The sequence below is a fragment of the Mesoplodon mirus genome, assembly GCF_964341445.2.
Source record: "Mesoplodon mirus genome assembly, chromosome: 13".
Lineage (NCBI taxonomy): Eukaryota > Metazoa > Chordata > Mammalia > Artiodactyla > Ziphiidae > Mesoplodon > Mesoplodon mirus.
Genome location: NC_138989.1, coordinates 9,671,330 through 9,683,574, shown reverse-complemented (window position 1 = coordinate 9,683,574; position 12,245 = coordinate 9,671,330). Strand labels below are relative to the sequence as shown.

General features: G+C 52.3%; 1 protein-coding gene across 8 annotated transcripts in view; it reads right to left on the bottom strand.

Annotated features, from left to right (window-relative positions):
* SH2B3 (SH2B adaptor protein 3) overlaps positions 1-12,245 on the bottom strand; it is a 39,388-nt gene that overhangs the window by 15,741 nt on the left and 11,402 nt on the right. The gene's annotated exons all lie outside the window — the stretch shown is intronic.

Below are 12,245 nucleotides of genomic sequence, written 5' to 3'. Positions count from 1 at the left end.
ATGGGGATGGGAATGGGGACCGATGCTAACAGATACTGGGTTTCTTTCGGAGGTGATGGAAATGTTCTGGAATTGGATAGAGGTGATGGTTGTACACACAGTGAGTATACTAATATACTAAAAACAACGAATTGCACTTTAACGTGGTGAATTTTTTTTTTTTTTTTTTTGCGGTACACGGGCCTCTCACTGCTGTGGCCTCTCCCGTTGCGGAGCACAGGCTCCGGACGTGCAGGCTCCGCGGCGTGTGGGATCCTCCCGGACCGGGGCACGAACCCACGTCCCCTGCACCGGCAGGCGGACTCGCAACCACTGCGCCACCAGGGAAGCCCTAACATGGTGAATTTTATGTGAATTATATCTCAGTGTTTTTAAAAAAGAAAAATGGTTCGTTCCATTCATAAGCAGAAAGGACAAGATAACCACTTCACCTAGAAGTTGGAAAAGGTTTTTAAAATACTAGTCAGTGTTAGCACCACTATTTGAAGATAGATGGGTATAACCTTCCTAGAAGACTATTTGGAAAGGATATATCAGAAGCATTAGAAATAACTAGTGAGCACATGAAAAGATGCTCAACATCATTAGCCATCAGGGAAACGTAAATCAAAGCCATTCACACCTGCTAGGGTGGCTACAATCAAAAAGATAGATAGTAACAAGTGTTGGTGGGACTTCCCTGGTGGTCCAGTGGTTAAGAATCCACCTTCCAATGCAGGGGGTGCGGGTTTGATCCCTGGTCAAGGAACTAAGATCCTACATGCTGCGGGGCAACTAAGCCTGCGCGCTCTAGAGCCCACAAGCCACAACTAAAGAGAAGCCCACGTGCCATGACGAAAGATCCCACATGCTGCAACTAAGATCCGACGTAGCCAAATAAATAATAAAATAATAAAAACAAGTGTTGGTGAGGATGTGGAGAAATTGGAACCCTCATACATTGCCGATGGGAATATAAAATGGTGTGGGAAAAATGAAAACGTATGTCCACACAAAAACTTATTCACGAATGTTCGTGGCAGCACTATTCACAATCGCCCAAAAGTGGAAACAACCTCATGTCCATCACTGAGGAAGGGATAAACAAAATGTGATCTATTCATACAACGGAATATTATTTGCAATAAAAAGGAACAAAATACTGACACAAGCTACAACACGGACGAACCTTGAACATGTGATGCTAAGTGAAAGAAGACAGTTGCAAAAGACCACATATCATCTGATTCCATTTATATGAAAAGAACTAGGCAAACCTATAAAGACAGAAAGTATTGATAGATTAGTGGTTGCCTGGGAGTGGGGGAGAGGAGGAATGCGGAGTGACTGCTGATGAGCACAAGGTCTCTTTGAGACGATGAAAGTGGTCTAAAATTAAATCGTGGAGATAGCTGTACAGCCCTGTAAATATACCCAAAATCACTGTACCCTTTAAACGAGTTAATTTTATAATTTGTAAACTATATCTCAATAAAGCTTTGAGAGAAAGAGAAAACATGAGAAGCACTCACAAAGCCTTCCACCCAGCATTTCCCTTCTAGGAATATGCTTCTAAGGAAATAATCAGAGATGGGCAGCAAGATTTACGTACAAGATGTTTGTCACAAGGTTGTCCAGCTGAGCAAAAAAATTAGAAGTGATTGAAATAGGAGTCTAGATAAGCATAGATAAATATATCATGGCCTATCTGTGTAAATGAAATATCATGCAGCCAGTATTTTTTTTTAAGACATTCTTGAAAAATATTTAAGAGAACAGAAAAATGTTCAAGACATGTTAAGTGACAAAAAAGCAGGTAACAAAAAGGTAGGATGAGTGTCAGTCCCACAAGGGCTGGGGGTTTTGTCCAAAAGTTTCTGCCTATGTTTCCAGCATACCTGGCACACAGAGGGGGCTCCCTAGCTAACTGCTGAATGAAGAATTAGTGAATGTGGACGGAACTGCAATTTGGGGGAAAAGTTAGAGAAAGAAATACAAGACAGAAGATTACAAAGACGTCTAGTGAAACGGAAATGCTCGTTCTCTCTGGGTAGTAGGATTGTGGGTGGTTTTTCAGTTACTGTTCCATAATTTCTGCCATGAGCTTTATTAATTGAAAAATCAAAACCAGAAACACTAGGAACTCAAACGTGGAGGCCCTCGGTAAGGTAGACAGTTTCCTAGATTACACGAAGATTTGAAAAGAGACACAGCGGGGCCTCCCATTCCAGACGGTTCCCTGGAGAGAGGTTTCTCTCTCTGCTGAGCCATGGACTTCAGACTGGGCCGCAGTCAGGATTCAGGTCAGGCCCAGGAGGGGAGGATCAGCCACAGTGAGGGAGGACCCAGAGGCCAGGTGCCGCCGTGATGGGCCCCCTCCCCCGTACGCCATCACCCACCGGTGCCAGAGGCTGAGCAGTCAGCGGGGTCCACGGCCTGCGGAAAACAGTGGCCTCTTCCCCAGCCCAGAGGGGAGAGAGGAAAAAGGGGTGTAGGGCCCCAAAAAGGAAGCTGAGGCGGCCCCTCCGGCCTTGGGGAAGGAAGCTACCTCCGCCTCCACCCCCGGGGAGGGCCAGCGCTCCGAACGCAGAGATCTCTGCTTGTGCCTTTTGCTTTCCTTTTCCATTCGCAAAGAAGTGGGTGGGGGATTTCCAGCAGGCCCGCCTGGTGGCCCTCTGTTGGCTGGTGCCCAGTCCAGGCTACTGGGAGAGCTGGCTAGGTTGTTGCCCATCCCAGGGAGGGCATCTGGGGACCCACCCCTGGGGTCTGGTGACTTCCCACGCAGCAAGCCCCTTCTTCTGCCTCGCAGGGAGGAAACACATCGTGTCAGGCCCTCTCAGAGCCTATTTTCGACTCAATCACCCAGCAAGGCCAGTACTGACATTCCACTTTCCAGAATGGGAAACTGAGGCTGAGACAGGCCGAGTTCTCAGCCCAAAGCCACGTAACAAGGACACAAGAGCCAAGATCTGAACCCAAACCTGTCCATCTGCCCTTCTCCCCGGCCGCCAACCCCACGGCCCAGACTCTGCAGCTTTGTGTCCCAATACCCAGTCCCCCAAACAAAGGAAAACAGAAAAGCAACTTCCAAGAAGCTGGCGACAGCTAACAGGCCCCAAGGAGCAAGGGCGTGGGGTGGAAGCAGCCCCCAGAGGCTCCGGGGTGGGGTGGGGGGGTGGGGATAAGTGACTGTCGTCGCCACCCTCCCCCTGTTGGATTCGGGGGCACTTTCCAGTCTCTGGATTCACAGAATTTGAGCTGAAAGGAAGCACGCCGATACCATCTGCCCGTGGTTTCAGCGTGGTTGGGGGTTTCTTCTAAGCAGCGAAGTACTTTTCAAAAAACGGCCTTACACGAAAGCCCAATAAGGGGCAGATGGGGCGGCTGTGTGTGCGGGGCTGGGGGCCCCACAGGAGCCACGGGAGCCCTGCCCACCACCACCCCTTCCTCCCTCCCCCCACCAGCCCCGGAAAGCCCGGATCAAGCCCCCTGGTTGCCCATTTCACAGCTCAGAGAGGGGCAGGGACCAACCTGGGTCACTAAGCAGCCCAGGGCCGAGTGAGGACGGAAACCCCACTCTCACCCTGGGAACCTTCAGCCCCTGGTCCCCCTGGGAGAGGATGGGATGGGGGAGCCTCTGGCCTCCGACTCACCTGTCTCCCCCTGGGACATCAGGGCTCTCGCCGGCCCACGAAGATCTACCAGGCTGTAGGCAGAGGGTGGGCGGGTTCTCGGGCTGCTCGGGGGCTAAACACACCCCCTGGCCTTGGCAGGCCCACACGGGCCTCCATTCCTGCTCTTCCATCTCCCAGCTGTGTGGCCTTGGGCAGGTCTCTCTACCTCTCTGTGCCTGTTTCCTCATCTATGAGATGCCTTCATCACTGTTCCCGCCTCCCAGGATTTGTGGTAATTGCATGGGATGTGTCAAATGTAGTGCCCATCGTGCTGAAAATGACTAATAAAAATAACAACAACTACATGGGACTTCCCTGGAGGTCCAATGGTTAGGCCTCTGCACGTCCACTGCAGGGGGCACGGGTTCGATCCCTGGTCGGGGAACTAAGATCCCGCATGCCGCTCAGCCAAAAAAAAAAAAACCACAGCAGCTAAGATTTGCTGAGACCACCTGCGCCGGACACGGCTCCCGGCACCATGCGGACAGCAGCTAGTTCACCATCGCCCCGATGTGGGTGCCGTCACTCGGCTCTTTTTACTTGAGGAAAATGAGGCACAGAGAGGGTGAGGCGCCTTTCCCAAGGTCACACAGCTCAGGAGGGGCAGAGGCAGGACTCAGGCCCAGCTCTGCCCGGGCCCCAGGAGGCTGCCCCGCCCGCCCGCCCACCCGCCCGGCCGCTTCCTGCCCAGCACTCCTCTTCCTCCTCGTGCTCCTGCCTCTGAGAGGAAACCGCCGGGCCCCCCTGCGGACGTCCCTTTCTTTCTGCTTCCTCTTTCCCACACTTGGGGCACGGGCTCCGGCCTCGGGCCCCCAGGGTCCAGCAGTGTCTCCTTCTGTGTCTCAGAGCCTCAGTGTCCCCATCTGTGAGGCAGGCACAGTGCCCATGCCTACTTTGCAGACTCAGGGGAGCATTGAGGGGGCCAATTCGGCACCGCCCTCGCCCACGGTCAGTGCTCAGGACACTCAGCCCCTTCATCAGCCGGGCTGCCGGGAGCACCTACTGCCCACAGACTGCCCGGCCACACTCATACCCAGGCCCCTCACCTACCCAGTCAGCACGTTGATCCGCAGCCTCCCCTACACGTGCAGGCACTGGGACCACCCCCATTTTACAGATGAGGAAACTGAGGCCCAGGCACTTGCCCAAGGACAGCTCAGAAGGAGCAGAGGGGGAACAGCTCTGAACCATATTGCCTGACGGGCCCCGGCCCAGGTCAGCCTAGGTCAGGCTCTCCCTAGGACCAGCAGGTCCAGCCACTGCCAACCAGACCACTTCTTCCTGGGGGCACTAGAGGCCTGTGGTGCAGGAGGGGAGCCCAGGGGTGTGGGGTGTGAATCCCCCCCTCCCTCCTCTACCTCTGCTCTGGGCTGAGCAGCAGAGGCCAAGGGCAGAGCACACTGGGTCCACCAAGTCTTACATGCCGGGTGAGAGGGGCACTGGCCAGCCCCCTCTGGGCCTCAGTGTCCCCATCTTTAAATTGGTGGCACTAGACAAGATGGCCACAAGGAGCCTTTCCTGGTCTGAGAACTCAAAACAGACGCACCCCCCCACCCCACTCCCAGGTAGGGCCGCTGGCTAAACGCCACCAGCACCAGTACCCATGATAATAAACCCTTCTGGAGACCCGCTAGGCACCAGGTGCAGCCCGAATACCTGGGTCCCAACCCCATCTCAGTTGCTCAGAGCTATGTGACCTTGGGCAAGTCACCTACCTTCTCTTAGACTCAATTTCCCCATCTGTGATATGGGGGTAATCACAACAGCACCCTCACAGGGCTGCTGTGAAGATTAAATGAAGCCAAGGCTGTAAAGTGCCTAGTATGTAACAAGTGCCAAATAGATGCTGGCTGAAAAGGCATTTTTTCAACAACAGCTACTAGAATTCCATCATTACCCCCACTTTAAAGATGAGAGAAGCTGAGGCTCAGCCCCCGGACCCAGTAGGGCTGGCAGGGCTTTGAGACCATCTCAGCCAAACCAGGCTTGGACATGTGGGGAAACTGAGGCCCAAAAGAGCAAAGGGCTGGCCCCAAGGCCATGGCCAGCCCAGATGTGCTCCATTTGAAAATGGACCCCCAGCTCCCGGCAAAGCTCTGCCCTAAGGCCAGCCACCCCGGGCCTGGTGGCTGGTCCTGTGATCTCTCTCCCTGACCCTGGGACAACCCCCTGACCTCCCAGTCAGGCTCTCCCTCCACAGGGGCCAGGCTGGGATGCACGTCGAGTGATCCTGGCCCAGCACTGCCAAGCCCACCAATTTATAAGAGAAACCAGAAACTGGGTTCTTATATGAAATCTTCCCATGTTATGGTTTTTAACTATCGGCAACCAATCCAACTTTCTCGTTTTTCTGTTTTGTTTTGTTTTTGTTTTTTTCGGTACGCGGGCCTTTCACTGTTGTGGCCTCTCCCGTTGCGGAGCACAGGCTCCAGACGCACAGGCTCAGCGGCCACGGCTCACGGGCCCAGCCGCTCCACGGCATGTGGGATCCTCCCGGACCGGGGCACGAACCCGTGTCCCCTGCATCGGCAGGCGGACTCTCAACCACTGCGCCACCAGGGAAGCCCCAACTTTCTTGTTTTCAACTGCTGAGTGGGATGGAACGTCTCAGGCCTGGCCGGCCGGAAGCTACTACTCTGCACCCCATGGCTGGAGGGAGGCCGTTCACAGTGTGGCTGGGGGCTTGGGAGCAGGGACCTGTTGGATCAGGGGCTCCGATCTCCTTAGCAGCATGATGCTGAGCGAGTTTCTTTGCCTCTCCCAGCCTTGGTTTTCTCATCCGTCAAATGGGCCAACACGCTTGACCTCATGGGAAGGACTTGAAGTCAAGTGTTTAGGGCAATGCCTGGCACACAGTAGGTGCCTACTTAAGGTAGTAAACGTACTGTTCCCCCATCCCAGCCTGGGCTCAGAGATGCCCAAGGAGAGGGAGGTGCCACAGGACAAGTGGACATGGGGACCAGAGGGTCTTCTAGGAGAAGACTCAAGCCACACTCTCCCAAAGGCCAGAAGACCATAGCAGCCCCAGAGGGCTCCTCTAGCCCATTCCTACTGCGGGATAGGTGTCCCAGCCCCTCTGGCCCTAAATCCTCCAAGTGCTCCCACTGCTCTTCGTGTAAAACCTAAAATCCTCACCATGCTCCATAAGGCCCCAAATAATCCAGCCCCATCACCTTTCCAACCTCATCCCTCCTTCCTCCTTCTACTCCAGACCCCGGCCACCTGGTTGTTCCTCAAAGTCTCCTGGTTCGTGTTCACCCCAGGGCCTTTGCACTTGCCATTTCCTCAGCCTGGGACTCCTTCACCCAGATCTTCCAGGATCGGCACCTGTGATCATCCCAGATGTCACCTCTTGCCAAGGGGCCTTTGATGACCACCCCCCAGCCAAGGCAATCCCTACCTTCCCCCGAGGGCCAGCGCACAGTACAAGGAAGGGTTGCCCCACCTCCCGTCCATCTGCAGTGATGCCACTGAAACCAGACTTCAGACTTTGGGAACTAGTCACACTTGTCTCCTCCAACCGCCCTCCAGCCGCCCACTGCAGCAGGCCTGTGGCCTCCGCTTACACTCCGCCTGTCATGGCAAGCTCCCTCCCACCACAGCCCTTACGGTGACCCTCGACCCTTGGCTGCTGCTATCACCCCTACTTTACAGATGACTAGACTGAGGCTCCAAGAGGGGAAGTGACCGGCCCAAGGTCAGAGGTTCTGGTCAGAGGCGGAGCTGTGACCCAAGTCCAGGTGAGGCTGACCCATGAGCAGCTGGCCACCTGGCCTCAGACTTCTGGGTGGCGTTAGCTTGGCTGAGGCCCGAGTGACGTCCCTGGGCAGCTGCTCAGTCTCAGTTCTCGTCCTCCAAGCCTCTCCCCACTCTGGGCAGCAAGGGCTTCTCCAAACAGGTGATGAGCACCCTTCAAGTGACAGAGCTCGGGTATGAACCCAGAGCTCAAGCCCTGGCTGTCAAACCTTCCTTTGCCTATGTTTAAAGCTGCTCCCATAGACAACTCCAGGGTCAGAGGTTGGAGGTCAAGGCTACCCTCCAGGCAGGCACACTCAGGACTTCTAGTCTAGGTATCCTTGGCCCAGAGACTGGAGGCTCCAAGTCACTCCAGGAAACATCCAGGAAGAGCCCCAGACTGTTCCAAGCACAAAGGGAAACTGTCAGAAGCCGACGGAGCTGGGGCCTGCTCTGTCAGGCCAGGCACTCAGGCCAGGAGAGGCCCCACCAGGGCTGCTCACTTGGTGGGGGACACCCCAGGTCACACAGCGACCACCAAGCCTATGGCAGAGGCCCAGGCGGCCTGGAGGGAGGGGCGAGCCTCAGGGACCCAGCTGCCACTCCGGGTCCCACTTCTCCAAGGCCAGACACCACTTCTGAGCCCTGAGGACTCTGACCAGGGTCCCACCCTCAGGGTTTCCAAAGAACAGGAGCCTTGATCATGCATCCCAGCTGGGCACTGAGGGCCCAAACCAGCACTAGAAATAAATCTGCATCCTTAGCCCCCGAATCATTTCACTACCATGACAACCATGATAACAAGGAGGGCCAGTAACAGTGAGCCTTCCCTGCGCCAGGCGCGCAGCGATGTGCCCTCCCAGTTATCACAACAGCCACACAAAGTGCGAACTCTGAGTAGCTCCACTGTACAGAGGAGGAAACTGAGGCCCAGAGAGGTGACGTCACTTGCCTAAGGCCCCAGAGCTGAGAAAGAAGCTAATTTATTGTTTGAACCTGGGTCCATCTGACTCCTGACACTAGGTTTTCCAAGATGGTTTATTTTAAGCAGCAGCAGTTGTTTTTAAAGTTTTATAGGGAACCCCACCTTATCATGCAGATAAGATCATGTGTCTGGGACGTTATTTGCCTTTCATGGTGTCGGAGCCTTGAGACGTTTTAAAAACGAGTAAAGTTTTTATCTGCACTTGCGTTTTTCCAAAGGCTTCGTGTTAAACTTGGAATGAAATACTGACTCCTCACGGGACCCTCTACCAGCACATCCTCCCGCACGCCCCATCTTCCCCGTCTGTGCTCCCAACACACTTCTATTTTTCTTTCTTCAAAACATGCAAAATGCTGGGGACTTCCCTGGTGGTGAAGTGGTTAAAACTCCGTGCTCCCAATTCAGGGGGCCCAAGTTCAATCCCTGGTCAGGGAACTAAATCCCACATGCATGTTGCAACTAAGAGTTCGTGTGCCACAACTAAGGAACCAGCGAGCCGCAACTAAGGAGACTGCCTGCCACAACTAAGACCCGGTGCAACCAAATAAATACATAGATAAATAAAAATAAATATAGTAAAAAAAAAACATACAAAATGCCTTCCCATCTCAGCAGCTTTGCCTATGCTGTTCCCACTGCCCAGAGATTCTTATCTCGGTATTAAGATCTCAGTTCAGAAGTCACCTCCTCAGTGGGAATTCCCTGGTGGTCCAGTGCTTAAGACTCCGTGCTTTCACTGCTGAGGGCACAGGTTCAATCCCTGGTCGGGGAACTAAGATCTCATAAGTTGCGTGGTGCAGCCAAAAAAAAAGTCACCTCCGCGAGACTCACTGTTAAACGTTAGTGATTAAGAGAGTGTGGTGTTAACATAAGAATAGACACATAGGCCAGTGGAAGAGAAGGAGGGTCCAGAAGCACACAGATGGACACTAGATTTAGGATGAAAGTAGCATTGCATGCAATCCAATAGGAAAAAGAGAGTCACATCAGCATGTAGTGCCAGAAGTGGAAGAACTGTGACCCCTACCTCACGCCATACACAAAAACTAATTCAGGATGGATCTTGTGAAGGCCCATCAATATGATTCAGCCCAGACAATAACGCTTCTAGAAGAAAAGACAAGGGATGTCCCTGGTGGTGCAGTGGTTAAGAATCTGCCTGCCGGGACTTCCCTGGTGGTCCAGTGGTGAAGAATCCACCTTCCAATGCAGGGGATGCAGGTTCGATCCCTGGTTGGGAAACTAAGTCCCACATGCCGCGGGGCAACTAACTAAGCCCAAGTGCCACAACTACTGAGCCCACGTGCCCTGGAGCCCTCAGGCCACAACTAGAGAGAAGCCCGTGCGCCATAAGAAAAGATCCCACACGCCTCAACAAAGATCCCGCATCCTGCAACTAAGACCCGATGCAGCCAAAAATAGAAAAGAAGAAAAGAATCTGCCTGTCGATGCAGGGGACACGGGTTCAAGCCCTGGTCTGGGAAGATCCCACATGCCGTGGAGCAACTAAGCCAGTGCGCCACAACTACTGAGCCCACATGCCACAACTAATGAAGCCCGCAAACCTAGAGCCCGTGCTCCGCAACAAGAGAAGCCACCGCAATGAGAAGCCCGCGCCCCACAACAAAGAGTAGCCCCCACTCGCCACAACTAGAGAAAGCCTGCGTGCAGCAACAAAGACCCAACGCAGGCAAAAAAAAAAAAAAAGAAAAGACAAGAAAGATCTTCATGACCCTGGGTAGGCAAAGATTCTTTAAATGGGACACAAAAAGCACTAACCATACAGGAAAGCAACCGATAAACTGGACTTCGTTAAAGTTAAGAACTTAGGTTCATGGGACTTCCCTGGTGGCGCAGTGGTTAAGACTCTGCGCTCCCAATGCAGGGGGCCCGGGTTCGATCCCTGGTCATGGAACTAGATCCCGCATGCATGCCACAACTGAGAGTTCACATGCCGCAACTAAGGAGCCCACGAGCCACAACTAAGGAGCCCGTGAGCCACAACTAAGACCGGGTGCAACCAAATAAATAAATAAACTAGTAAATAAAATAAATATTAAAAAAAAAAGAACTTAGGGGGCTTCCCTGGTGGCGCAGTGGTTGAGAGTCCGCCTGCAGATGCAGGGGACACAGGTTCATGCCCCGGTCCGGGAAGATCCCACATGCCACGTAGCGGCTGCGCCCGTGAGCCGTGGCCGCTGAGCCTGTGCGTCCGGAGCTTGTGCTCCACAACGGGAGAAGCCACAACAGTGAGAGGCCCGCATACTGCAAAAAAAAAAAAAAAAAAAAAAAGAACTTACGTTCATGAAAAGATTCCATTAAAGGAGTAAAAAAGACAACCACAGAGCAGGAGGTCATATGTACGATACAAAGAAAGTGCATTCAAGTGTGCTGAAGTACATTCAGGTATAAAAACTTTTATAAATCAATAAGGAAAGGACAGACAACTCAATAAAAATGGCAAACACTTGAAAACAGACTCAATCCCAATGGCCAATAATCACATGAAAAGGTACTTAACCTCATGAGTCATAAGGGAAATGCAAATTAAAGCCAAGATTTGAGATACCAGTATATACCCACTAGAAGGGTTGGAAAGAAAACAGACTCGTACACTGCTGATGGGGATGCAAAATTGTGCTGCCACTTTGGAAAAAGTTTAGAAGTTTCATATAAAGTTAAACTTGCACTTCCCATATGACCTAGCACTTCTAGGAATCTACCGGAGGGAAATGGAAGCGTATGTCAATACAAAGACTTAAGAGCAAATTTCATTACAGCATGATTTGTAAAAGTACCAAAGTAGAAACAACCCAAATAGCCATCAACCGGTGAATGGATAAATAAACTGTGGTACATCCATACAACAGACTGGATTTACTCAGCAATAAAAAGAAACAAACTCTGATGCCCCCAAGAGCATGGACAAATCTCTAGAACATGCTGGGTGAAAGGAGCCAGACACAAAAAACAATATACTATACGATTCCATTTATATGAAGTTCGAAACAGAGAAATGCAATCCGTGGGGGTGGGAGTCAATGTGTGTGTGGGGGGGGAGTGCTGACATGGAAGGGGCATGAGGGAGCCCCTGGGGCACTGGGCCACTGCGTGTACTAACACAGGGACACTCGTGGAGCTTCAGACACACTTCACACGCCTCAGCATGTGCATGGGACTCCACAATGAAGTCTAAAAGGAAAGGTACTTCACATAAGGGGATTCCTTGACAACACCCCATCCCAACCCCCAAATTAGGGCCCCTCAGTTATCCTCCCAGAGGCCCCATTGCTTTCCTTCAGAGCATAAAATACAATTGATAATTCCATGTTCATTTGTAGGTTTAGTCCTTCAATAGCCCCACCAAGACAGCAGCTCCCCCAGCACCTAGTGTGTGCCTGGTACAGTGTAGGTGCTCAACAAGTACGTTTTGAATGAATGTATAATCGTTTGGTCTCCTCCACCCAGACCATGACCCCTCAGGGCTGGGATCTGCTTTGCTCACTCTCTAGACCAAGGCCCTAGGACATAACAGAACCACAAAGAGAAGAGAAAGGAAGACCACATGGTCGCATCAACTTGACACATCTGGTCAAAGATGGAGTCCGGCAGGTGGGTAGACAACAGTGACCTTCAGCCTCAACTGCACGGCCGGAATTAAGTGGGTCGCAAAGGAAAAAGACAAAAAGATTTAAACTTGAAAGAAAATAAGACATCCACAAAGCATGGGAGGCTCCAAGGAATTCCACGACGGTTTTGAAATCCCTAGGAGAAATCCTCCTGTTTGTCAAGGTCAGTCTGGGTCAGGGGTTTCAAGGACCTTGGACCAGGCTGCCACTAGCTCGCATGATGCCCATGTATGGTGTCCCTAG